General features: G+C 42.1%; 1 pseudogene; it reads right to left on the bottom strand.

Moving 5' to 3' along the window:
• Positions 1-4075: 4075 nt before the first annotated feature.
• On the bottom strand, positions 4076-8106 carry LOC139009565 (non-histone chromosomal protein HMG-14 pseudogene; annotated as a pseudogene).
• Between the last annotated feature and the right edge of the window lie 18900 nt (positions 8107-27006).

The raw sequence follows: 27006 nt of genomic DNA, 5'->3' as shown, positions 1-27006 counted from the left end.
TGGCCCCAAACAAGGCTGCAGGGGCTGCAGGGGAGACCTCTAGGCCCTGGTTGGCTGCCACGTCAGAGCCCATTCCTCTGCTGGCAGCGGCCGTGTCCTAGTCCCTCTCAGCCCCTCTCTCACTCCTCACGACACACTTCTCACTTGCCCCTCTTCTCAGACCCGGGATCCCGCTCCCTCTTCTCTCATTTCACCAATGACTTTGTCTTCTTTTGGGAGAAACGGAGGTCAGTAGGAAAAAAGTTCTCTGCACCATCAGCTGAATACCGTCTAACCCAGCCGTGGGCAAACTACGGCCCGCGGCCGGATCCGCCCGTTTGAAATGAACAAAACTAAAAAAAAAAAAGACCGGACCCTTTTATGTAATGATGTTTACTTTGAATTTATATCAGTTCACACAAACACTCCATCCATGCTTTTGTTCCGGCCCTCCGGTCCAGTTTAAGAACCCATTGTGGCCCTTGAGTCAAAAAGTTTGCCCACCCCTGGTCTAAACTCATCCTTGCCTCTGTCCCTCTGGTCCATGGAAGGGAGACTGGACTCCCTCCAGGTGAGTTCCTCCACCCAGACTCCCGGGTCCACTCCTCAGCCTGGTGCCTACTTCCTCGGCGTCTCCCACCCTGCTGGCTCTTTCTCCTCTGCGGTGCAGGAGGCCCAACCTCTCCCATCCTAAGCAAACAAGCAAGGCTCCCACCACACCAGCGGTTCCTGCTTCCCTGTATTCTCATGCAGGTCATCTTTACATTTCCCTCCTCTTGCCAGCTTGATGCATAAACTCTATCAAATCTTCAAGACATACCACGGTATGCGGGTGACATTTAGCACGGTGTAGAATATTAAGCTGGACCATGTGAAATTGCCATGTTTTTGGTAACAGCTTTATTGAGATATATTCACATCCTCCACAATTCACACTTATAAAGTGTAGAAATCAATGGTTTTTACCATATTCACAGAGTTGTGCAATCATCACCACAACCCATGTTGGAACATTTTCATCACCCCAAAAGAAACCCCAATATCCTTTAGCTATTCCCCAATCTCCCAATCCCCACACCAGCTCTAGGCAATCACTAATCTACTTTGTGACTCTACAGGTTTGCCTATTCTGGGCATTTCATATAAATAGAATCATGTAATACGCGATCTTTCCTTGACTGGTTTCTTTCACTTAGCATAATGTTTCCATTCATATTATAGTGGGTACCAGCACTTCACTTTTTTATGTTCAAATAATGTTCCATTGAATGGATATATTACATTTATTTACTCATTCATCAGTTGATGGACATTGAGTTATCTCTACTTTTGACTATTTGTTTGTTTGTTTGTTTGTTTGTTTGTTAATCCTCACCCGAGGATACTTTTCCATTGATTTTTAGAGAGAGTGGAAGGGAGGGGAGAGAGAAGAGAGAAACATCAATGTGAGAGAGACACATTGTTTGGTTGCCTCCCGCACACACCCTGACCAGGGCCAGGATTGCACCTGCAACCGAGCGACATGCCCTTGACTGGAATCAAACCCGGGACCCTTCAGTCCACAGGCTGACACTTTGTCCACAGAGCCAAACCGGCCAGGGCTCTACTTTTGACTATTATGAATAGAACTGTTAAAGACATTCATGAACATGTTTTTGTGTGAACATGTTTTCATTTCTCTTGGGTATATACGTACTTAGAAGTGGAGTAGACGAGTCATATAGTAACTCAATGTTTAACTTTTCTAAGAACTGACAGACTGTTTTCTAAAGGGATTGCACCATTTTACATTCCCACCAGCAGTGTAAGGGGGTTCCTATTTCTCCACATTCTTTTCACTATTTGTTACTAGCTGTCTTTTTTTTTTTTTTTTTTTTTTTTATCATATCCATCCTAGTGGATGTAAAGCAGTGGTTCTCAACCTTCTGGCCCTTTAAATACAGTTCCTCATGTTGTGACCCAACCATAAAATTATTTTCGTTGCTACTTCATAACTGTAATGTTGCTACTGTTATGAATCGTAATGTAAATATCTGATATGCAGGATGGTCTTAGGCGACCCCTGTGAAAGGGTCATTCGACCGCCAAAGGGGTGGCGACCCACAGGTTGAGAACCGCTGAATTGTAAAGCGATACTTCATTGTGGTTTTCATTTGCATTTCCCTGATCACTAATGATGTTGAGCATGTTTTCATGAGCTTATTGGCCATTTGTGCATCTTCCTTGGAGAAACGTCCATATGGATCCTTAGCACATTTCTTATTTGGGTTATATGTCTTTTTATTAATGAGTTGTAAAGTTCCTTATATCGATTTTCTAGATACAAGTTCCTTATAAAATATATAATTTGCACATATTTTCTCTTATTATATGGAGTGCCTTTTCATTTAATTGGTAGTGTCCTTTGATGCACTGAAGTTTCTAATTTTGTTGAAGTTCAATTTATATATTTAATTTACCTATTTTGTTATTGCTTGTGCTTTTGGTGTCACATTTAAGAAACCACTGCCAAATCCAAGATTATGAAGATTACTTCTGTGTCTTCTTCTAAGAGTTTTACAGTGTTGCTCTTACACTTGGGCCTTTGATCCATCTTGAGTGAATGTTTGTACATGGCATGAGATAGGGATCAGACTTCATTCTTTTGAATTTGAGTGTCTTGTTGTCCTATCACCATCTGTTGAAAAAAACTACTCTTTCCCCCATTGAATTATTTTAACATTCTTGTTAAAAATCAATTCATCATAAATGTGAGCCTTTATTTCTGGATTCTCAATTCTATTCCATTGACCTATATGTCATTCTTTTTTTTATTTTATTTTATATTTTATTGATTTTTTACAGAGAGGAAGGGAGAGGGACAGAGAGCCAGAAACATCAATGAGAGAGAAACATCGACCAGCTGCCTCCTGCACATCTCCCACTGGGGATGTGCCCGCAACCAACGTACATGCCCTTGACCGGAATCGAACCCGGGACCCCTCAGTCCGCAGGCCGACGCTCCATCCACTGAGCCAAACTGGCTTCGGCCTATATGTCATTCTTACATCAGTATCAAACTGTTTATTATGTTTTGCAGTAACTTTTGAAATGGAGAAATGTGAGTCCTCTAACTTTGTTCATTTTCTAAATGGCTTTAGCTTCCTTCTGGATTCCTTACATTTCCATATAAATGTTAGCGCTGGCTTGTCAATTCTATAAAGAATACACCTGGAATTCCAGGATAGATTGTGTTAAATCTCTCAATCAATTTCAGAAGTGTTGTCATCTTTTTTTTTTCCCATGTGCCTCAAATAATTCTTTCATAATTGAGATTTTATTGTTTTGAGGATCAGTACACAGACATTTCAATTTGTACACAATTCTTAACATACGTACCAAAAATGTAAAGTCATGTAGTTGTGATTCTTTTCTAAACAGTTATTCCAGTGACTTTCCAGCTCAAAATTTAGAGGCTAACTTTCCTTAACAGAGTAACAAGTACCAATATCTTCAAATGTTGATACACTGTTACATCAAAGTCCCACTAATTCACAACTTAATAGCATATATACTACATAATCAAATTTTCAATCTTTCACAGCACATTGACAAAGTTACTAGGAAAACTGGACTACCACAACAAAGATGTTCCAGATGCACAAAATTCTGACAGGGAGAGCCACGATCAAGGAGTGGTTTTCTTTAGGAAACAATTGTACCAAAAACATGTGAATAGAAGTAATTTAAAATGTTCAAGACATAGCAAACGCACGACTAACTCCAAATTGCCATTTAGTATGCTTTGTATTATAGGATATAAAAACTACCCCATCTATGGAATGTCCAGCTGACACCCAAGACAGTCAAAGTCTCCCATATTCAATATCCCACTATTTTCTGGTTGTACCAAAAAATAAACAACCAGCAAATGATTTCACCTCTTAAAAAAAAGCATTTACACTTAAAAAAATGGGATGAGGTGGAATTCCCTCCTTCTTAAAAATGTTTCTAGTGCTAGTAAAAAACGTGCATTTACAAAATAGTTGATAAAAATATTCCTCTGGGTTGTACAAGAAGGGAGGCAGGGACCACTGATAAGACCTGGTACATGACATTAATCAGACTAGGCTTCTTTTTCTCCTGCTTCATCTGAGGTTGGGCTCTCCTCGTTTTTAGTTTCTCCATTTTCCGCAGGTAGATCTTCTTTAGGTTCCTGGTCAGCCACTTCCGCCTGCTTTCCCTTTGCTCCCCTTTTCCCTTTCGTTTGCACTTTTTTGCCTGCAGACTTATCCTTTCCAGCCGCCTTTTTGGGCTTCGCCTCCACTTTTGCAGGCGCAGGTTTGGCTGACAACCGGGCCGACCTCCTCTTCGGCTCCTCCTTGGCCGCCCCCTCCGCAGAGCTGACCTTGCTCTTGGGCACCGTGGCGGCGGGCCGGGCGCGTGCTGGGTGCCTGAGGGCCTCGGCGTCCTAGTGGCTTGGCGAACCTGGGCTGCCTGGCCGCTGCCGCGTCTCCCGCCGCCCAAGCTGCTCGGACCCGCAATGGGGGCAGTGGGAGAACCAGATGGGAGTGTTGTCATCTTAACAATATTAAGCCTTCTGGATGTCCTTGCATTTATTTAAATCTCCTCTAATGCAATTGGTACAGCATAATATTGATACACAAACCAGAATCCAGTAGCACTTTAAAAACCACAATATGCCACAACCTGTTAGCAACAAGGGTGGTGGTCTCCTGTGGGGAGGGATGTGGGGTCTTCTGGGATGAAGTTGGTTGCATATGTGCTTGCTTTTTGTGGTAGTTCATCCAGTTTTGCCCTTTTCTGTATGGAAAATGCATGTTATACTTCCATACACAATTAACTAAGTTTATTTAAAGAAACAAACAAACAGAAAAGCTCAGTACTGCAATGGGGGTAATTCTAAGCATGCAATTCTAATGACTAATACTTATAGAGCATTTGTCATGAACTGGGCTCTGTTTGAGGATCTTACTGTATATACATTTATTCATTTATATCCTGCAACAATTCTTTGAGCGAGGTGCTATTGTTGACTCTGTTTATAAAGGAGGCAACAAGGGCGCAGAGAGGCTAAGAAACTGCCAAGGCCACACGTACAGCAAGCGGGAGATCTGGGCTTGGAGCCAGTCAGCCTGGCTGCTCCAGCTCCATGTTAGACAGACTCTGCTGGTATTGGAGGAACTCTTAGCCCTGGTTAAGGGGAAATAGCTACACTACTTCTTAGAGATTAAAGGATATAAAATCCAACACCCAATGTTGATGTTTACGTTTAAAAATGCATCATGTTTAAGGTTGGAACACTAGGAACACTTTTTGATAAGTTCGGAAGAAGATAAGCAAAGTAATATCACCACTATTACTTGACACTATTCTAGCTATATGAACGTTAAAATATAAGTTAAAGAATTGCAAAGTGGAGACAATAGGAGGATTATTTCCAGGCAATATAATTGCATATCTAGACAATCCAAGAGTATGATTAGAAAAATAAAAGTAATATTCAAAATCTCTATGTTTTTAAAAATAAACTTGAAAACAATATAGAAAAAAATAATTACCCACACCCACTGGACAAAATCAGCAACAACAAAAATGAAGGAAAGTGAAAATACTAGTACATGCCCTGCTCCTCCGTAAAATGACTGAATGGTGTGAAGATGCATATTGTCTCTAACTTAGCCTCTATGTTTAATTTATGTCAATTAAAGTACATTATGAGGATTTTTGGAAGTAGACTCACTGAGTCTAAAGTTCACATGGAAAAATAAACAAGTGAGGCTAGCCAGGAAAATTCTGAAAAAGGAAAGTAATAAAGAGGGATTAACCCTGGGATGCATTGAGGCTTCTTATAAAGCTGCATTGATGAAAAAAGTTTTGTCCTGGAACATGAAGAGAAAGGCAGATTAATGAAACAGATTAGAATCTAGAAACAGACCCAAATAGTACATCTGAGAAGCTAGTACAGGCGTTCCTTGTGTTATTGGACCTCGCTTAGCTGTGCTTCACAGATTTCATGTTTTTTACAAAGTAAAGGTTTGTGGCAACCCTGCGTCAGGCAAGTCTGTGTCCCTATTTTTCCAACAGCACCTGCTCACTTCATGTCTCTGTGCCATATTCTGGTAATTCTCACAATATTTCAAACTTTTCCCATCATCATCATCATTATTATTATTATACTAGAGGCCCAGTGCACGAAATTTGTGCACTTGGGGTGGGGGGAATCCCTCAGACTGGCCTGCACCTTCTCGCAGTCTAGGAGTCCTTGGGAGATGTCCAACAGCGGAGGCGGGAGAGGCTCCTGCCACCGCTGCTGCGCTCGCCAGCCATGAGCCCAGCTTCTGACTGAGCGGCGCTCTCCCTGTGGGAGCGCACTGACCACCATGGGGCAGTTCCTGCATTGAGTGTCTGCCCCCTGGTGGTCAGTGCGCATCATAGCAACCAGTCGTTCCACTGTTCAGTCAATTTGCATACTAGCCTTTTATTATATAGGATTTGTTACTAGAGGCCCAGTGCATGAATTCGTGCCTGGGTGAGGTCTGGCTGGCCTGCCCCCATTGAGCCAATCAGGCCATGCCAGCCGGGGGGAGAGCCCGCAGGTGGTTGGCGGGCCCGCCCTGCCCCTGATCAGGCTGGGTGGGCTGATCAGGGGTAGGACCGGCCTGGGGAAGGGGTTGCGGCAGGCTGGGGGAGGGGGCCATGGTTGGCTGGCTGGCCGGCCCCATCCCCTGGTCAAGCTCCTGGTTGAACTCCCAGTTGAACTCTTGGTCGAGGGGACAATTTGAATATTAGCCTTTTGTTATAGGATGGTGACCGGTGTTCAGTTTTTATTTGTTTTGTTACTCTTCACCTGAGGATATTTTTTCCATTGCTTTTCAGAGAGAGTGGAAGGAAAGAAGGGAGAGAGAGAGATAAACATCGAAGTGAGAGAGGCACATCAACTATCTCATGCTATGTACAAACATCTCATTGCCTCCTGCACACACCCCAACCAGGGCACTGGGAGCAAACTTGCGACCCTTCAGTGTGCCAGCCGCTGCACTAACCATTGAGTACACTGGTCATGGCTCGGTTATTTCTACTTTTGTAATTGTTTTAGGGGGCCCACAAACTTAATGAAGGTTGTGTGTTCTGGCTGTTCCGTGAACTGGCCTTTCCCCCTTTCTCTCCCTCTCTAGGGCATCCCTATTCCCCGAGACACAAGAATATTGAAAGTAGGCCAATTAATAACCCCACAACGGCCTCTAATGTCTCTCCCTTTGCATGGAAAGCTCGAAATGGTTAAGCTTAATGAGGAAGGTATGTCAGAACCAAGACAGGCTGAAAGCCAGGCCCCGTGTCCCAAACAGCCATGTTGTGAATGCAAAGGAAACGTTCTGGAAGGAAAGTAAAATGGTTACTCCAGTGAACACTGAACAAGAAAGAGAAACAGCCTTCTTGCTGATGTGGAGAAAGTTGTAGGGGTCTGAGTAGCATACACCAGCCACAGCATTCCCGTAAGCCAAAGCCTAAGCCAAAGCCTAAGCCAGAGCAAGGCCTTACCCCTTCAGGTCTATGGCGGCTGAGCGGTGAGAAGCTGCAGGAGAACAGTCTGAAGCTGGCAGAGGATGGCTCATGAGTTTAAGGAGAGAAGCCATAACATAAAAGAACGAGGTGAAGCAGCCAGCTGATGTAGAAGCTGCGGCAAGTTATTCAGAAGATCTAGCCAAGGCAGTTAATGAAGGTGGCGTCACCGATGGAGATGAGACAGCCTCACCCAGGACTTTCAGAACCAGAGAGGAGACGCCAATGCCTGGCTTCGCATTAGGGGCTAACGCAGCTGTGACTTTAAGTTGAAGCCGGTGCTCCATTACCATCCCTGGGCCCGGAGGATTATGCTCGATCTACTCTGCCTGTGCTCTATAAATGGACAACAAAGCCTGAAGGACCGCACATCTGTTCACAGTGCGATCTACTGGGTGGTTTAAGCCCACTGTTTGTTTTTTTTACTGCTCAGAAAAAAAAAATCCCTTTCAAAAGGTGACTGTTCACTGGCAAGGCACCTGCTCACCTAAGAGCTCGGTGGAGATGCACAGAGGTGAGCGTTGTTTCCGTGCCTGCGAACACAGCAGCCATCATGCAGCCCATGGACCCAAGAATAATTTCAACTTCCAAGTCTTATTATTTTAAGGAATACGTTTTGTAAAGCTATAGCTTCCATCGACAGTGATTGCTCTGATGGATCTGGGCAAAGTAAATTTGAAAGTATCACATCATCTCACTTATGTGTGGAATCTAGTGAACAAAATGAACTGATGAACAAGATAGGCCCAGAGGTATGGAAGCATGGAACAGAGGGAAGGGGGGGGGGGCAGAGGTTAACCAAAGAACTTATATGCATATGTGCATAATCCATGGACACAGACAATAGAGTGAGAAAGGCCTAGGGTGGGGTGGGAACCGGGTAGAGGCGGGCAATGGAGGAAAAATGGGGGACATCTGTAATACTCTCGACAATGAAGATTAAAAAACAACAAAAAAGAAAACCTTCTGGAAAGGAGTCACCCTTCTAGATGCCATTAAGAACTTGTAATTCATGGAGAGAAGTCAAAATATCCACCTTAACAGGAGGGTAGGAGCTGACCCCAGCTCATGGCTGACCCTCAGGGCCCGGCCTGCCTCGGTGGAGGAGCGTGGTGGAGACTGGTGGAGACAGCAGGGGAGCCAGGGTTGGAAGTGGAGCCTGAGGACATGCCTGGAGTCTGCATCTCCTGAAGGGACTCTGAGGGTGAGGCACTGCTTCCTGTGGACGAGCAAAGACAGTGGTTTCTTGAGATGAACTTACTGTGGGGAAGATGCTGTGAAGGCCTCTGAGATGGCAGCAGAGGATTCAGAATATTCCACAAACTCAGTGGGCAAAGCAGCCACAGGGCTTAGAGGATTGACTCCAGTTGTTTTTAAATTTATTGATTTTGAGAGAGAAAGAGAGAGACCCTCATTGTTCCAGTTCTTGATACATTTATTGGTTGATTCTTGCATGGGAGCGAACATGCAACCTTGGCGTATTGGGATGATGCTCTGACCACTGACATACCCAGCCAGGGCTGGATTGACTTCAATTGTGAAAGAAGTTCTACCATGGGTACCATGCTATCTAACAGCATCACATGCTACAGACAAATGGTTTGTGAAAGAAAGAGTCAATCAATGTGGCAAACTTTACTGCTGTCTTTAAAAAAAAAATATATATATATATATATATATATATATAATTGATTTTTTACAGAGAGGAAGGGAGAGGGATAGAGAGTTAGAAACATCGATGGGAGAGAAACATCAATCAAGCTGCCTCCTGCACGCCTCCTACTGGGGATGTGCCCACAACCAAGGTACATGCCTTTGACTGGAATCAAACCTGGGACCTTTCAGCCCACAGGCTGACGCTCTATCCACTGAGCCAAACCAGTTAGGGCTGTTGTCTTATTTTAAGAAATTGCCACAGCCACCCCACCTTCAGCCTGATCAGTCAGCAGCCATCAACATCAAAGCAAGACCCAGCACCAACATATCCTGATGGCTCAGATGATGGTTAACATATCCTGTATAATAAAAGGCTAATATGCAAATTGTCCCCTCGACTGGGAGTTCAACCAGGGGGCAGGGCTGGCCGACCAACTGCCCTCAGTCCCTCCCCATGGCTGGCCTCGCCCTCGATTGGCCTCCCGCACCCTGATTGGGGTGGGCCAGCCAGACCCCACCCGTGCACCGGGCCTCTAGTTTTAGAAATAAAGTGTTTTTAAATTAAGATGTATACATTGTTTTTTTTTTTTAGACACAGTGCTATTGCCCATTTCATAGACTACAGTGTAGTGTTAACATTACTTTTATATTCAGTGGGAAGCCAAAAAATTTGTGTGGCTTACTTCATGTGACACTTGCTTTATTGCAGTTGTCTGGAGACAAACCTGCAATATCCCAAGGTGTGCCTGCATAGAGTAAAATAATATTTCCAACTAGAGAAAAATAAAATTATACACTGCAGTAATCAGTGTTGGGTTAATTAGCTAACCATTTGGAAGAACATAAGTTATAGCTGGATGTCTATTTGATTCCTTACACGAATTAAATTCCAGATGGATAAACAATTCAAATGTAAATAAACAAAACAAGAAAAAAAATGCAAGTGTACACACACACATATTTTGAATTGGAGAAAATATTTCTAAGCAAGACACAAAACTCAGAAACTAAAAAGGAAAATTGGCTACATAAAGCTTAAAATAGCTGCACAGAATAAAAATAGCACTAAGTTAAAAGGTAGTCAGCTAGGAAAATAAGTGTTTTACAATCCAGACTACAGACCCAAAACAAACAAACAAAAACAATTTTCTTAGTATACAAAAAATTCTTATAACTAAAAAGGAAAATGTGAATATCTTTAAAATTGGACAAGGAATATAAACATGTAGTTCACAGAGCCCTGGCTGGGTAGCTCAGTGGGTTAGATAGTCATCCTGATGTTCCAAGGTTGTGGTTCAATCCCCGGTCATGGCTCATACAAGTAGCAACCAGTGAATACATCAGTAAGTGGAACAACAAATTGACATCTCTCTCTCTCTCTCTCTCTCATCAATAAGTAAAAATAAATTTAAAAGATGTATTTCACAAATAAAAGAAATGTAATTGCTTATAAGCCCATAAAAATTTTTCAACATCACTATTGCCTGAAGAGATGCAAATTAAAATGAGATAGCAGGTTGGCAAAAAGAAAAGTGCATAATAGAGCCCAAAACGAGCAAGAGGAAATAGTTGCTTTCATAGATTGCTGACAAGGGTATAAATGGGCACAATCTCTTTGAAAAGCATTTTGGTAAATTTATCACCTTTTTAAATGTTCATATCTTTTGACACAGCTAGTCTACTTCTAGGAGTCTATGCCACGGAACTCTCAAACACATAAACAGATGTGTAAATAGAATAATTTTTTAACAATCACCAACTAACAGAAAAGTTGGAAGTACAGAACAATAACTTTTTCTCTTAACCAATTGAGAGCAAATTGCAAACCCAACCTGGAAACATACCTAAATACATGTCGCATCAACTAGACATATGAGTAAATATCCCCTACAAGCTCAGTAATCCTCAGCACAGTCACTGAAATCGGGAAATGAGCACTGATGTCCCTGTGCACTCCATGACTGTTGTTACAGTGTGCTTTAAGCAAAGGGGTCCCTTGCAGAATCAAGCACTGCTTTCACTGTCAGCCTCTGAAGTCTCCCTCAACAGGTACAGCTCCTCAGTCCTTGACTTTCATCATCTTGATACTTAAAAACGTGGCAAGCCGCTTCCTTTGAGGAGTGCCCGCGGTTTCATGGGCTGTGGCTTCCAGTGCCTCACTCCGGATGGCCACTCTGACCACTCCATCAAGGTGGTGTCTGCCAGGCTTCCCTAATGTAAAGTCACTCCTTTTCCCTTTTAATTTGTAAATAGTTTGCAGGAAGTATTTTGAATTATGTAAACATCTTGCACCTCATCAAACATTTTTTTTGGAAACAGTCTTACCAACGCACTTATTTAAAGTGTATGATTTGGTAAGTTTTGACGTAAGTATACAACTGCGGAACCGTCACCACAATCAAGATAATAAACATATCCATCATTCCCAGAAGTTTTCTCCTGACTGTGTAACCTTTTCCTCTCACCTGCCCTGAATCTTCCCCAACCCCAAGCAGGCACTGATCTACTCTCTGTTACTATAGAAAAAGTGGCATTGACTAGAATTCTATATGAATTGAATCATACACTTTGTGCAATTTTTGGTCTGAGTTCTTCCTATCCGCATCATTATTTTGAAATTCATCCATGTTCTGTATAGTTCATTCCTTTGAAGAGCTGAGGAATATTCTATGGTATGGATATATGCCAATTTGTTTATCTATTCTGTCGATGGACAATTTGCTAGTTTGGAGGTATTCAAATGCAGCATCTATGAGCATTCATGCACAGTCTTTGCATGGACAAGTACTTACATATCTCTTGGCTAAGTATCTAGGAATGTAATGGCTGGATCCTATGGCAGGTGGGTGCTTACCTTCTAAAGAAACTATCAAAATGGCTTTCCAAAGTAATTAAATCAATTTTTACATTCCTGCCAGCAGAGTATGAGAGCTACAGTTCCTTCACATCTTCACCAACGACATTCTTATAGGTATGTAGTGGTACCTTACTGTGATTTTAGTTTGCGTTTCCCTAATTACTAGATATGTTGGGTCTGTACATATCTTATTTACTGATGTGTCTGTTCAAATCTTTGGCCCATTTTTAAAAAATGGGTTGTTTTCTTATTATTGAGTTTTGTGGCTCCTTTATATATTCTGGATGCAAATTGTTTATTGAATATGTGTTTTGCAGATATTTGCTCGCAGTCTGTGGCTTGTCCTTTTATTCTCTGGACAGGGTCTTTGGATGGAAGCTCTTACATTGGATGTTTTATGTATTGTGTTTTCGGTGACTATAAAATCATTGCTTAATCCAAGGCCACCAAGATTTCATCTATATATTCTTCTAGAAGTTTTATAGTTCAGGGCTTTATATTTACGTTCCTGATTTCACTTGGAGTTAATTTTTTTTTAATTAAATCTTTATTGTTCAGATTACATTTGTTCCTCTTTTTTCCCCCCCATAACTCCCCTCCTCCCAGTTCCCGCCCACCCTCCGCCCTCACTCCCCACCCACTGTCCTCATCCATAGGTACATGATTTTTGTCCAGTCTCTTCCCACATCTCCCACTCCCCTTTCCCCCTCAAGAATAGTCAGTCCATTCCTTTTCTATGTCCCTGATTCTATTATAATCACCAGTTCATTCTGTACATCAGATTATTTATTCACTTGGTTCTTAGATTCACTTGTTGATAGATGCATGTTTGCTGTTCATAATTTGTATCTTTACCTTTTTCTTCTTCCTCTTCTTAAAGGATACCTTTCAGCATTTCGTATAATACTGGTTTAGTGGTGATGAACTCCTTTAGCTTTTCCTTATCTGTGAAGCTCTTTATCTGACCTTCACTTCTGAATGATAGCTTTGCTGGATAAAGTAATCTTGGTTGTAGGTTCTTGGTATTCATCACTTTGAATATTTCTTGCCATTCCCTTCTGGCCTGCAAAGTTTCTGTTGAGAAATCAGCTGACAGTCATATGGGTATTCCCTTGTAGGTAACTGATTTTCTTTCTCTTGCTGCTTTTAGGATTCTCTCTTTGTCTTTTGCTCTTGGCATTTTAATTATGATGTGTCTTGGTGTGGTCCTCTTTGGATTCCTTTTGTTTGGGGTTCTCTGCACTTCTTGGACCTGTAAGTCCATTTCTTTCACCAGGTGGGGGAATTTTTCTGCCATTATTTCTTCAAATAGGTTTTCAATATCTTGCTCTCTCTCATCTTCTGGCAGCCCTATAATTCGGATGTTGGTACGCTTGAAGCTGTCCCAGAGGCTCCTTACACTATCTTCGTATTTTTGGATTCTTTTTTCATTTTGCTTTTCCGGTTGGGTGTTTTTTGCTTCTTCGCATTTCAAATCTTTGACTTGATTCTTGTGCTCCTCTGGTCTGCTATTGGGTGTCTGTATAATATTCTTTATTTCAGTCAGTGTATGCTTAATTTCTAGTTGGTTCTTTATCACAGCATCGAGGGTCTCATTAGATTTCTTGAAGATCTCACTACATTTTTCAGTGGTCTCACTAGTCTTTTCGAGGGCCTTATTAAATTTATCAACGGCTTCTAGACAGTTCTTTAAAGACCTTAAAAGTGTGGTTTTGAACTCTATATGCAACAGTTTGCTTTCCTCCAATTCTGTCATTTGTGTCCTGTTTCTATGTCTCAGCATCTTTTATGCTTTGCTGTGTCGATAGAGTGCCTTTCTGTGCTAAGTTTCCCAATTACCTGAGGTAGACACTCTTGGTACACCCCCTTGTGGGCTTTGTGCACAGTCTTGTTGTAGTTAAGCCTTGATTGTTGTAGTTATCACTGGGAGGAATTGACCTCCAGGCCAGTTGGCTGTGAGAATCAGCTGTGTCTGCTGTGGGAGAACTTCTGTGCTAGAGACACCCCTCTGGGGCTAGACTTGCTTTGATGGGGCTTTGGTGCTCACTGAGTCTACCCACTGAGTGTGTCTTTTATGTTTCCAGGGAGCTGCAAATTGGATGGTCCCACTCTGACCTCTGGGCTTCCTGGCTCCTGGATCTCTAGGGAGGTGCTAATCTAGCCTTTGCCTGAGGCTATCCAGCAAAAGCCTCCCTTCAGGGCTTGGGCGGGGCGGGTCCCACGGGATCAACAGGGCGGGGTTAGCAATTATGGCTGCTCTCAGTCTTGCCCTCAGAGGCTCTGCTTCTCAGTGTCCCGGTAATCGTTTCAAGCCCCTCGTAGAGAAAGCTGACCTAGGGTTCTGACGGATGCCAGACAGTCCCGCTTCTCCCTATGAGTCTGGGTCCCTAGAGACTCGCCCGGAACTGGAGCTCAGAGCCTGAGACTCCCTCCTGATTGAAAATGACAATCGCACCTTCAGCCGCCAGCCCCCTCTGCATGCACTCCGCACCTTAGTATTTCACTTCAGCACTGCGCCTCCTCTGAGTCTCGGTATGCTTTTCTCTTTCCTCCTAGTTGTAGAACTTCCACTCAGCCAGCCATCCTTTGGTTCTGGATGATGTCCGTTCCGTCTTTTAGTTGTATTTTTGAAGTGGTTGTTCGAGGCAGCAAACTCTGGTGTTTACCTATGCCGCCATCTTGGTTTCCTCCTTTTTTTTCTTTTTCTTTTTTTTACATGTGGATGACCAGCAAATTTTATTGAAAAGACTATCTTTGCTCCACCAAATTGCCCTTGCACCCTTTTCGGAAAATAAACTGACCATATGCATGTAGGTTTATGTCTGGACTCTGTTCTGCTGCATTGATCTGTGTGTCAATCTTCATGCCAGTGCCACACTCTCTGGATTGCTGCCGCTTAATGTCTTGAAGTCAGATTGTCTACATCTTCCAATTTGGGTCTTTTTCAAGTTTGTTTTGGCCTCTAGGTCCTTTGCAGTTCTGTCTGAGATTTAGATTCAACTGGTCAGTTTTTACCAAACAAAAAGAGCCTGCTGGGTTTTGATGACTATTATACTAAGTTTATACAACAGGTCGGGAAGACTTACATCTTAACAACCCTGAGTTTGTCAATCCATAAACATTATATATCGCTCAGTTTATTTAGGTACTCCTTCATTTTCCTCAGCAGTATTTTGTAGTTCTCAGTGTATATATTGGTTTTGCACCTTTTTGTCGAATTTATCTCTAAATATTTCCTATTTTTATGCCATTGAAAATGGTTATAATTTGAAATTCCAAAATCCAATTATCATTGCTATTGCATAGAATTGCAATTGATTTTTGTATATTGCTTCTGCATCCTACAAACTTGTAAATCCAGTTGTGCTGTTTTGTAGATGCTATAGAATTTTCTGTGTAGATGAAATGCTATGTGTGAATAAAGGCAGCTGTACTTCTTTCTTTCCATGCTTTTGCGTTGGCTAGAACCTCCAGAACAGTATTGGATAGAAGAGGTCTGAGTAGGCATATTTGTCTTGTTCCTGATATTAGAGGGAAAATATTCAGCATTTCATCATTGGTATGATGTTGTAGAATTTTTGAAGCCTTCATCATGTTGAGGAAGTTTCCTTCTATATCTAGTTTTCTATAAGGTTTTATTTTGCTTTGTTTTTTAAATCAGGAATGAATATTGTATTTTGTCAAAAGCTTTCTCTGCATCTATTGAGATGATTATATGGTGTTTCCTTTTTAGTTTTATAATATGATAAATTACATTGATTGAATTTCTGGGATAATACCACTTGATTGTAAAATATTGTCATATTTATATATGATTGGTAGGTGTGTGCGGGTTCTTTTGCTTTAAATTTGTGTTCATTAAAGATGTTCGTCTATGGTTTTCCTTTTTTTTCTCTTTTTTTACAATGTCTTAGTCTTTGGTACTAAAGTAATGTTGATCTTATAGAAGTAATTGGGAAATATGCCTCCTTTTTATTTAATTTTCTGGAAGAGTTTGGTAAACTTTGTATTATTTATTTCTTTAATTTTTGGTTGAATAAATAAAGCCATTTGGACCTGGAGTTTTCTTCGTGAAAAAGTTTTAACTACAAAGTTTAAATTTTAAGTAGATATAAGACTATTTAGGTAATCTATTTCTTCTTGAGTGAGTAATTTGTGTCTTTCAAAGAATTTGTCCACTTTACTTAAATTGATGAAATTTTTTTGGTGTAAACTGGTTCATGATATTTCCTTATTGTCACTTTAGTAGCTACAGAATTTGTAGCGATATCACCTCATTCATTTCTGATATTACTGCTTTGTGTTTTATAGCTTCTTTTCCTGGCTAATTTTATTGCTCTTCTCAAATTTTGGTTTCACGATTTTTCTTTATTATACAGTGGGGCCTTGACTTACGAGTTTAATTTGTTTCGTGACAGAGCTCGTAACTCAAATTACTCGTATGTCAAATCAAAAAGTGAACGAGTGAGACACGTGATTCTGGGCTGATGTTGTGCCGTTCACTGTGACGTTCGCTGCACCAACTAGCGGTGTTGTATCTGAAGTTGGCTCGTAACCCGAATTTTAGCTTGCAACTCAAAGCAAAAAATCATCCAAGAGACGGCTCGTATCTCGAAAAACTCGTTAGTCGGGACACTCGTAAGACAAGGCCCCACTGTATTCCCGTTTCACTACTTTTCACTCTGATCATTATTATTTCCTTTCTACTCTTTATTTTGGTTTCATTTGCTTTTTCTAGTGTCTTAAGGTAGAAATTCAGATTGTTGATTTGAGATCTTTTCTAATATGGATATTAATGTCCCTTTAAGCACTGTATTAGCTACATTCTACACTTTTTGGTATGCCGAGTTTTCATTTTCATTTATGCATACATGCTAATTTCCCTGTGATATCTCCTTTGACCTTTGGGTTATTTAGCAGTGTGCTATTTTGTTTCCAAGTCATTAGGGATTTCACAGATCTCTTTCTGATGTTATTTTCTAATTTTATTCCATTGAGGTATGAGAACATATTGTATATGATGGAATTCTTTTTTAACTTATTGAGATTTATTTTATGACTCAGAATGTTGTTTACCTTACTAAATATTCTGCATGTGATTGAAAAGAATGTGTATTCTGCTGTTATTGTATGGAGTGTTCTTTTTTAAAAAATATATTTCCAGCTCTAGCTGGGTTTGCTCAATGGATAGAGCATCAGCCTGCAGACTGAAGGGTCCCAGGTTTGATTCCGGCCAAGGGGGGCGTGCAGGAGGCAGCCAATCAATGATTCTCTCTCATCATTGATGTTTCTATCTCTCTCTCCCTCTCCCTTCCTCTCTAAAATCAATAAAATAGATTTTTTTTAAAAATAAAATAAATTTCCATTGATCTCAGAGAGGAAGGGAGAGAAAGATAGAAACATCTATGATGAGAATGATCGGCTGCCTCCTGCATATCCCACACTGGGGATTGAGCCCAAAATCCACAACCCAGGCATATGCCCTTTCTGGGAATCAAACTGTGACCTCCTGGTTCATAGGTCAATGCTCAACCACTGAGCCAAGTCAGCCGGGCTGTTATTTTTTTTTTTAAATCTTTATTGTTGAGAGTATTACAGATACCCCCTTCCACCTAGTTCCCACCCCACCTCAGGCCTTCACCATATATGGAGTATTCTAATATGTCAACTCAAGTTGTTGGACAGTGTTGTTCAGATACTCTATGTTCTTACTGGCCTACTGTCTATTTGTTCTAGCAAATAACTGGTATTGAGAGAAGGATGTTGAAATCTTTGGCTACAGTTGCAGATTTCTCCTTGCAGTTATATCATTTTTGCTGTATTCTAAAGCTCTTCTAGTAGCTGTATATACTTAGGATTATTGTACCTTGTTGATGAATTGACTCTTCCTCCTCCCTCCCCGCCGCGCCCCCCCCCCAACCTCCCCCACCCCCCCGGTAATATTCAGTGTTCAAACATCTATTTTGTCTGTTAGTAATATAACCACTCTAGGTTTCTTTTTATTAGTGTTAGCTTAGGTAGTTTATTTTCTCCATCCTTTTGCTTTTAATCTATTTGTATGTTAGTGTTTAAAGGGAGTTTCTTACAGGCAGCATACAAATAGATCCTTCTCTCTCTCTCTTTTTAAACCAATCTGATTGTCTCTGATTTTAAATTAGAAAGCTTAGACTACTTATATTTGATGTGACTTAGTAGATTTTAAATTCACATTTGACTATTTGTTTCCTATTTGTTCTTTGTTTCCATTTTCCTTCCCACGTGCATACTTCTAGTTGAGTAATTACTATGATTCCATTTTACTTCTTTGTCAGTGTCGGGACCATTCAATAGTTAAAGGACAGTCTTGCAACAAATGGTGATGAGAAAACTGAATATCCACATGCAAAAGAACAAAGTTGGGCCCTCACTTTACACCATTTTACTCCTTTGTAGGCTTATGAGATATAACTCTTTATTGTGTGATTTTAGTGGTTGTGTGATTTAGGGTTTACCTTAAATTATAGTTAACATATCATCAACTTTAACTCACAGCCTACCTTTAAGCAATAGTATACATCTTGGTAGATAGACATTACAGCAATACATCCATTTTTCCCCTCCCAGATTTTGTGTTATTTCTGTCTTATATTTTATTTCTACCTATGTTGTAAACCCCACAATACACATTTCTCATTTTAATTGTAAACAATCATCTTTTAATGACATTTAATTAATAAGAAAAATGTTTTTATATTTACCTATGATGTACCTATTTAGGTACTATTTGCAGTGTTCCTCCTTTTACATAACTATATTTTCATCTCATCTCATTTTCCTTCTGTCTGAACAACTTCATTTTACCTTTTTTTTGCGGGGGGGGAGTACAGGTCTGCTGGTGACAATTCTTTTGGATTATCTAATTCTAAAAAGTCTTTATTTCATCTTTAATTTTGAAAGTATTTTTGCAAGTAATAGCATTCTGGGTTGATCTTTTTTTCTTTAAATGCTTGGGCTTTCTAACAAAAAGTCTGCTGTCATCTGACTCTTTATTCTGTGGTTTATAACCTGTTTTCTTCCCTGGATGCCTTTAAGATGTTTCTCTTAGTCATTGTCTTTAAATGATTTAATTATGATGTTACTTGATATATTTCCCATGATGTGTGTGTGTGTGTGTGTGTGTGTGTGTGTGTGTGTGTATGTGTCTGTTGATATTCTTGGATCTGTGGCTTATAGTTTTCATCACATTTTGGGGGGAAAATTATTATTATTTCTACAAATAGTTCCTCTATTCTCCAGTTCTCTTCTTTAGGGACTCAAATAATACATATATTGGGCTTTTAAGTTGTTTCATAGCTCATTGATGCTCTCTTTATTTAACTTTTAGTCTGTTTTTTTTCTTATCTATTTCATTTTAGGTAGTTTCCGTTGCTGTGTGTTACTAGTCTTTTCTTCTGCAATGTCTAGTCTGCTGTTAATCTCAGTCAGTATATTTTTTCTCAGATGTTGTAGTTTTCATTTCCAAAAATAAAATGTCTTCTTTTAAAAATATCTTCCATGGTGTGACTTAACTTTAGAGTACGTAGAGTATGGTTGTAATAACTGTTTTAATGTTCTTTCCTACCAACTTTAGCATCCATGCCATTTCTGGGTTGGTTTATTTCAGTTGATTAGATTTTCTCCTCATTTCAATCATATTTTGCTACTTTTTTGCATGTCTGGTAATTTTTTAAAATATATATTTCAGAGAGGAAGGGAGAGGAAGAGAGAGATAGAAACATCAATGGTGAGAGAGAATCTTTGGTCAGCTCTCTCCTGCACGCCCCACGCTGGGGATTGAGCCTGCAATATGGACATGTGCCCTGACCAAGAACTGAACTGTGACCTCCTGGTTCATGAGTCAATGCTCAACCACTGAGCCATGAGCCGGGCTGTCTGGTAATTTTCTATTGGAAGCCAGACATTGTGAATTTTACTTTGCTGGGTGTTGATAAGTATTCTTGGGTTTTGTTCAAATAGTTTGAACTTTTGAGGATGTGTATCTAGAGCTAACTTTGATGTAATCATGATGCAAAATCCTTCTGAGTATTTCACCTATTGTCCCAGGTGTTCTACTCTGGTTGATGGGAACAGGAACTATCTAAGCTCTCTGTGAGCCCCAGATATTGTTCCTTTCATCCCTTTCGTGTAGGTCTTCCCCAGTCCTGATGTGTAGTTTTATGATATGCATGTACCACTCACTTCTCAGCTAAAGAGCCAAGCATGAGCCTCTACAGATCTCTGAGCTCTCCATTCCCGTGGTTCTCTTTTCTGTGGTACTGTGACTTGTGACCTCTAGCCTCCTTGACCTCTCCGGACTCTCAGCCACACTGCCTCTACTTAGGGAGTCCACTCTGCTTGGGTTTCCCCTTCCCATACCACTGCACCATCATTGCCTGGAAACTCCTCAGACAGTAATCTAGGGAAATCATGGGGTTCACCCCCTTTGTTTCCCATCTCTCTGAGATCACAGGCTTTTATTATTAGATGTTCAATGTCTTTTTTGTTTCATAAATTTTGTCTTTTTAGTTGTTTTGGAGGGAGGGTAAATAGAGCTTTTGTTGCTCCATCTTGGTTGGAAGTAGAAGTCCTTGTTCCTCATTTAATGTTTATTGAATGAATAAATGATATACAGGTGTGCCTATACGGAAAGCTAGTTTCCTACTTTGTTGAGTGGGTTATAATGCCTTAGTATAATTGTTTATTTTAATGTTCAAAGTATCCCAAATTTGGTCAATGGGAGTAAAAGTTTTTTAATATAAAAATGCTTACTGTAGCATGTCTCCACTAACATAATGGACTGAGAGTGAAGAAGGTTAGCCCTTAAGAAAAATCAGAGTGCCATCATTGCTTATAGCATTCAGAGGAAAAATAGGGATACAACAACTGATTATTTTAGCAGTGAATGTTGAGGGATGTATAACAGGTTAAAATACCCACTTTGTCCTCAAAAAAAAAACAACAAGGAAAGTACCTGGTGAGTCTGGTGGAAAACAAGAGCATTAAGGAAAGAATATTGTTTGCACCTGTAAAATAAAGCAAAACCCAGTAGTTTGAAGAAGTCAAACAGATGTCTAGGAGCATCTAGACAGGTCTCGCTAGAAGTCAAGATGGTAACAAGCAGGCACCTGGGAGAACAATGATGCTCCTTGACACACATTACAACTGCTTGGAGAAAAGACTGCATTCATTCTTTATCATTCAACAAACAGTAATGCAATGCTTAATATGTTCTGGGCACTGCTCTGGGTGCAGGCAAATACAACACTGAACACAACAGACAAGTTGCCAGGTGATTGGATAAAAACGAGTTATTTCATGAGAACATGAAAAACCCAACCCTAACTACTCAAGGGGTTCTTTCTAGATGGCTGGGTTTCTACCTGAATAGGAGGGGAAAGATTCAATAAGGTCTTAGTATTGTACTTGACTCCCATTGATATCACTATGAGCTTCAGAGAACCTCGGGGAAGACTTGACAAAGGAGGATACATTTGAAATGGGCTCTGAAGTCTGAGTTTGTTAGGTAGACATATTAAGGGAGGTGTTCTACTCAGAGGAGATAACATGTTCAAGTCACAGAGGCGTTGAAAACACAAGACAGTATCAATAGTTCAGTATAACTGGAGCACAAGGTAGGAAATCTGGGAAATGGGGCAGGTTAGGTAGTAACATTTCCAATACTATTCTATAGAATATCGGGAGCCATCCAAGAATTTTAAGCATCAGAAGGACCTGAGTGATTTAGTTGTTAGACCACTTTGGTGGCCATAAGCAAAGCATAGAAAAATTATTCTTCCATTTAATAAACTAGAGGCCCGGTGCACAAAAATTTGTGCACTCACGGGGGAGGGGGGGTGCCCCAGCCCGGCCTGTGCCCTCTCACAGTCTGGGACCCCTCGGGAGATAACGACCTGCTGGCTTAGGCCTGCTCCCGGGTGGCAGAGGGCAGGCCCAATCCCTAGGTGCAGCCCCTGGTCAGGCTCAGAGCAGGGCCGATTGGGGAGTTGGGGCGCCGCCCCGTCATGCACAGAGCAGGGTGGATCGGGAGGTTGCAATGCCACCCTCAGTCACGCTCAGGGTAGGGCCAATTGGGGGGTTGGGGCACCGCCCCCTGTTACACTCAAGGCAGGGTCAATGGGGAGGTTGCGGTGCCACCCCCTGTCACGCACAGAGCAGGGCCGATCAGGGGGTTGGGGCGCTGCCCCCTGTCACTCACAGAGCAGGGCCAATCAGGGGGTTGGGGCGCTGCCCCCTGTCACTAACAGAGCAGGGTCCATCAGGGGGGTTGGGGCACTGCCCCAAGTCACTCACAGAGCAGGGCCCATCAGGGAGTTGAGGAGCTCCCCACTGTCACTCACAGAGTAGGGCTGATAGGGGAGCTGGGACACTGCCCCCTGTCACACACAGAGCAGGGCGGATCAGGGGGTTGGGGCGCTGCACCCTGTCACACTCAGGGCAGAGCCAATGGAGGGGTTATGGCTCTACCCTGTCACACACAGAGCAAGGCCCATGGAGGGGGTTTGGGGCACCACACTCTATCACCCATAGAACAGGGCCGATCAGGGGGTTGGGGTGCCACCACTGTCACACTCAGGGCAGGGCCGATGGAGAGGTTATGGCTCTACCCTGTCACACACAGAGCAGGGCCCGTAGGGGCAGGGGGTTGGGGCGCCGCACCCTGTCACACACAGAGCCGCAGGGCAATTGGGGGATTGGGGAGCTCCCCCCTATCAGGCACAGAGCAGGGCTGATCAGGAGGTTTGGGTGCTGCCCCCTGTCACCCTGATCCCGGTGCCGGGAGCCTCGCTGCTCCGCTGATCCCGGTGCCGGGAGGCATATTACCCTTTTACTATATAGGATAGAGGCCTGGTGAACGGGTGGGGGCCGGCTGGTTTGCCCTGAAGGGTGTCCTGGATCAGGGTGGGGGTCTGCACTGGGGTGCCTGGCCAGGATGGCTGAGGGGCTGAGGGCTGTTTTCCCACTGGCAGTTGACTAAAAGCTCCCAACTGCTCCTTGTTTTCTTTTTTTTTTTTTATTCTGGGCCAGCTTTAGCTCTGAGGCCTCGCTGCTGAAAACATGGATACAATGTTGCGGTCCGGGGCTGACTGAAAGCTGGTTTTGTTTAGCTTCTTATTTGCAACATAGTAATAGTTGCTTAGAGTTGCAGTTGAGAGGCCGGCAAGTGAGGCGGGGAACGTTGGAGTCTGCAGTCCCTGGAGGAAGCAAGCCTCCCTGTTCGCTTCAGTGCATGGCTGCCGGCCGCCATCTTGGCTGACAGTTAATTTGCATAAGGATACGCTGATTAGCCAATGGGAAGGGTAGCGGTCGTACGCCAATTACCATGTTTCTCTTTTATTAGTGTAGATATTATTAAGGGCCCAAATGTACTAGGCATTGTGCTAGATGCTAAAGACATAATGATGACAAGGTAGGCATGGTCCTTGCTCTCCTGGAACTTACTAGTACAAAGACTCTGGAGAATCAAAGGTTAAACAAATAATTGCAGAAATACTTTATGCAAATGTGCTCGTGCTGTGAAGAGATCGAGGGTGCCTTTAGAATATGTACTAGTAATTGGAGACCTAACAGAGTTCAGGCAGATGGCGGTCTTCCTGAGGCAGTTACCTGGGGGTTCAGAGATGAAGGATGGTTAGAAGCAGGCTGGGGGAAGGAGCTGCACCTTTTAGAAAATGGAAGAAAAACTTGGGATTGTCTGGAGCTTGGGGGAGTGCCTGGTGATAACATCGGAGAGACACGCAGACCATGTTAAAGAGATTAGGCTTTGAATCAAGAGCCCTGCAAAGCCTTTGAGTTGTTTCAAGCTGGAGAATAAGGTTTTCCTTTTAAGAAAAATCTCTCAGAATGCTATTTGGGGAATGACTCTCAGAGGCTAGGAGTGAACATGTGCAATGCTGGCGAGGACGTGGAGCAACCGGACCGTTTCCTGGGATTGGACATGTAGCCTGGTGTTACCATTTTAGAAACATCTTATAGTTTCTTATAGAGTTAAAAAAAAATACACTCATCCTGTGAATCAATAATTATATTCCTAGCTATTTATCCAAGAGAAATGAAAACATATGTCTGCTGTCCCCAAAATAAGACTTGTACAAGAATGTTCACAGCAGCTTTATTCATAATAACGCCAAACTGGAAATAGCCCAAATGTCCATCAGGAGGAGGATGGAAATCAAACTGTGGTGCATTCATTCAATGGAGTACTTTTCAGAATTAAAAAAGAATGAACTTCGATACATGCAGCAACATGAACGACTCTCACAGACTGTTCAGCAAGAGAAGCCAGCAACAATCTACTGTGACTCCATCTATATATATAAAAGCCTAAGCGACCGTTACAACTGAATGACCGGACCACTGGTCGACCAGTTACTATGATGAAACACTGACCACCAGGGGGCAGACGCTCAACACAGGAGCTGTCCCCTGGTGGTCAGTGTGCACCCACAGCCAACCTTCCACAGCCCGCCAACCTCCCTTGGTCCCTCCCCCTGGCCAGCTGGCCCCGATCACCCTGATTGGCCTCAATCACCGGCCAGGCCGAGGGACACCACCTGTGCACAAATTCGTGCACCAGGCCTCTAGTTTATAGCATAAGGCCCTAGAACAGACTGGTGTAATTTATAGTAATATCAGTCAGAAAAGTGGTTTCCTGGTGTCAGGTGTGTGCATTGGGGAGAGCAAGTGAGCGACGGAAAGGGACACAAGGGCATTTCCTGGGGTGATGGAGGTGTTCTATATGTTGATTGTGGTAGTTGGTCACATGGGTGTATTTATTTGTTAAAACTCATTGACTTTTTCACTTCAAATGTGTGCATTTTATTGTATGTAAACCATACCACAACAACAACAAAAGAGGAAGAAATGAGAAACTGCGGCATTTTCAGAGTGTACAGTGGTAAAACAGAAAAGGAAGAATAAAAGAGACGTTTGGAGACAAAATAACTTATTGATGGATTGGATGAGGTGGAGGGCAGAGTGGAAACTGACTCTTAGTTTTCTGGCTGGGGCAGCTTAGTGACTGGTAGTGTTATCACTGACAGGAGTGTGATGGGGGAAACGGTCCCTTTGGGGAAGTTTGTGTGTGGGGTGAGGAGGGAGCAGAGAAGGAGTAAGGAGGCTACGTTGTGCAATGTCGGTCTGGGAGGCATCATTTGGCCCCACTACACTCCCCTTGCCCTGTTTTCCTTCCCATCTTGCTCAAGTTTGCACAGGAGTATCAGACTTTCTCAGGATTCACTCCTCCACGCGTCTCACTCCATGGCAATGGCTCACAATAAAGTAATCCTTAGCACCACTCCTCAGAGAGTTTGGGGAGCCCACTGAAGAGTTTTTGGCTGTCACAGACTGTGTGCGTCGGGGTGGGGGCAGGGGCAGCGGTGCTATGGAGATTCAATGCCAGGAGCTGTGGGTGCAGGACAAGGATAGTCCCACAGAACGGAGAATTGCCCCTGTCACTGAACGTTCACGTAGGTGAAAGGTGTGCTTATACTTGTCTGAGGACCGAATGCCTTACTTTTGCAGTTGTAATATACCCTGAAATGTCCAGTAACGCAGTTAGCACATAAATGGAGGAAGAATTGTTTCCTAGTGGTTAAGAAATTGACTGGGCCTTGTTCTATATTCCAGAAAAATTATGCCTCCGACATCACCTAATCTTGGTCTGTGAATAACCAATGCATCCCTGTTTGTCGATCTGCATCTGTGGTGGGGATTCCACCCAAGGGCCAGCGTCTGCCTGCCTTACCCAGGCTTCCAGTGCAGACCAGCCCACGCATGTGATTAGCGAAAGGCATTTTTTCTTTCTTTCTTTTCTCCCTTTCTCTTTCTTTTTCTTTTTCTTTCTTTCTTTCTTTCTTTCTTTCTTTCTTTCTTTCTTTCTTTCTTCTTTCTTTCTTTCTTTCTTTCTTTCTTTCTTTCTTTCTTCTTTCTTTCTTTCTTTCTCTCTTTCTTTCTTTCTATATATTTTTATTGATTTCAGAGAGGAAGGAAGAGGGAAAGAGAAATAGAAACATCAATGATGAGAGAGAATCATTGATTAGCTGCCTCCTGCACGCCCCCTACTGGGGATTGAGCCCATAACCAGAGCATGTGCCCTTGACTGGAATCGAACCCAGGACCCTCCAGTCCGCAGGCCGATGCTCTATCCACTGAGCCAAACCAGCTAGGGCGGCATTTTATTTTTTTATACTTACTTTCATCTTATCCCTCTTTTTATATCAGAGATAAGTCATTATTATATGTATTTTGAAATTATGTGTTAGGTAGTATATATTACCTTCGTTTACCATTTGGGGATAGTAAGGGTGGTGTTATAAAATAGTTCTCAAAGGGGCTAAAGGGTCCAATATGACTGAGAAAATGAGATCTACAATGTAGTAGTTAGTGACCTGGACTTGGGCGCCAAGTTGCCTGGTTCTACTGTACTATTTATGTGACTTTGGGCAAGTTGATTATCCTCATCTCTAAAATGGAGGTAGCATTCCTACCCATTGGACTATGTGAGGACGATAATAAGACTAGTTCATATTTGTAAAGTACTTAACTGGGAACAGTGTATGGCTGGCACATCTTAAGTACCAGATAAGTTTTAGTTAAAACAAGTACACACTCCAGGAAATTTCGTTCATGTTCATGCAATTTCCATTTATACATTATTGTGGAGATTCTTCTAAATTTAAAAATATTTGAGTGTGCTTTACCTAAAAAATACATACATATCTCATGATGGTATTTTGCAGTAAAGCCTTGGGAGAAAAAAAAAAAAGCACCTTCTTTCAAATACATAATTTCCCAAGTACCAGGCTAGTCATTTATTCTACTCAGTAGAACAAGGAAGAAGGGGTGGAGAATATTTATTTCCTGGTGACTTTAGAAACTAAAGGAACAAAGCACCCAAGAAAGAAAGACAAATG

This window comes from Myotis yumanensis, unplaced genomic scaffold (genome assembly GCF_028538775.1).
Source record: "Myotis yumanensis isolate MYYU_CA2020_CCGP unplaced genomic scaffold, mMyoYum1.0.hap1 SCAF_4, whole genome shotgun sequence".
NCBI lineage: Eukaryota > Metazoa > Chordata > Mammalia > Chiroptera > Vespertilionidae > Myotis > Myotis yumanensis.
The sequence above is the reverse complement of the archived record's forward strand: the minus strand, read 5'-3'. Positions and strand labels throughout refer to the sequence as shown.